The 1,694-nt window shown below is 48.0% G+C and overlaps 1 protein-coding gene across 1 annotated transcript in view; it reads left to right on the top strand.

Moving 5' to 3' along the window:
• AGBL2 (ATP/GTP binding protein-like 2) overlaps nt 1-1,694 on the top strand; it is a 68,101-nt gene that overhangs the window by 57,204 nt on the left and 9,203 nt on the right. The gene's annotated exons all lie outside the window — the stretch shown is intronic.

The following is a 1,694-nucleotide window of genomic DNA, read 5'->3' as shown; positions in this document are numbered from 1 at the left end:
TGGTGGTGTGTGCCTGTAGTCTCAGCTACTCAGGAAGCTGAGTCACAAGAATTGCTTGAACCCAGGAGGCAGAAGTTGCAGTGAGCTGAGATTGTACCATTGCACTCCAGCTCGGGCGACAGAGCAAGACTCTGTCTCAAAAAAAGAAGAAGAAAAAAAATCAGCTGTGCATTGTGGTGTATGCTTACAGTCCTAGCTACTTGAGAGGCTGAGGTAGGAGGATCGCTTGAGCCTGAGAGGTCAACGCTACAGTGAGCTGTGATCCTACCACTGCACCCCAGCCTGGGTGACAGAGCAAGACCCTGCTTAAAAAAAAGTGTGGGGCTCGGTTTTGAGGTCAGGTATGGTAGCTCACACCTGTAATCCCAGCACTTTGGGAGGAAAAGGTGGGAGGATCACTTGAGGCCAGGAGTTCAAGACCAGCCTGAGCAACATAGCAAGATCCTATCTCTACAAAAAATTTTAAAATTTAGCTGGATGCGTGCTGGGCGTAGTGGCTCATGCCTATAATCCCAACACTTTGGGAGGCTGAGACAGGCAGATCATGAGGTCAGGAGATTGAGACCATCCTAGCTAACATGGTGAAACCCCATCTCTACTAAAAATACAAAAAATTAACTAGGCGTGGTGGCACATCCCTGTAGTCCCAGCTACTCAGGAGGCCAAGGCAGGAGAATCACTTGAACCTGGGAGGTGGAGGTTGCAGTGAGCCGAGGTCACGCCACTGCACTCCAGCCTGGGCAATAGAGCAAGACTCCATCTCAAAAAAAAAAAAAAAAAACTTAGCTGGATGTAGTAGCCTGCCCCTCCTGTAGTCCTAGCTACTTGGGAGGCTGAGGTGGGAGAATCACTTGAGTCCAGGAGTCTTAAGGTTACGGTGAGCTATGATCCTGCCACTGCATTCCACCCTAGGCAACAGAGTGAGACTTTGTCCCAAAAAAAAAAAAAAAAGAATGGTTTTGGTACAATAGTTAGCCGATTCTTAGGGGATAGGGTGCAAAATGGGCCCTCCTCATGTGAAACACTACCCTGTGGTTAACAGTGCTGCCCAGGCACGGTGGCTCATGCCTGTAATCCCAGCACTTTGGGAGGCCAAAGTGGGTGGATCACCTGAGGTCAGGAGTTTGAGACCAGCCCAGCCAACATGGTGAAGCCCTGTCTTCACTAAACATACAAAAATTAGCCAGGCGTGGTGGCAGGCGCCTGTAATTCCAGCTACTCGGGAAGCTGAGGCAGGAGAATCGCTTGAACTCAAGAGGTGGAGGTTGCTGTGAGCTGAGATTGCACCATTGCACTCCAGCCTGGGTGACAAGAGTGAAACTGTCTCAAAAAAAAGAGTACTGTAATGAGGTCTCACTGTGCAATACTGGGGAATCCCCATAGAGCACAGCTGGTGGCAAGAGCATAAATTTTGAGTCTGCGTTGAGTTCAAATTTCAGCCCCACTGTTTAATATTCTGTGAGCCATCTGACCACCCCGGGGCTGAGTTTCTGCATCTGAAATACTGAGGTGATAATATCTACATCCTAAGGTTGTTGTGTGAATTAGTGTGAAAGTGTAAAGCACCTGGCATATCATAGGCACTCAGTACATTAGTCACGTTTCCTCCTTCGAACTGTTTTTCCTTCTTTGAATTATGTTTTGCCTGTCCTTTTGTGTGGGAATATCATAGTGAATCAACATGTATGAATAAG

The sequence above is a fragment of the Colobus angolensis genome, unplaced genomic scaffold (genome assembly GCF_000951035.1).
Source record: "Colobus angolensis palliatus isolate OR3802 unplaced genomic scaffold, Cang.pa_1.0 Scaffold61, whole genome shotgun sequence".
NCBI classification, from domain to species: Eukaryota; Metazoa; Chordata; class Mammalia; order Primates; family Cercopithecidae; genus Colobus; species Colobus angolensis.
The sequence above is the reverse complement of the archived record's forward strand: the minus strand, read 5'-3'. Positions and strand labels throughout refer to the sequence as shown.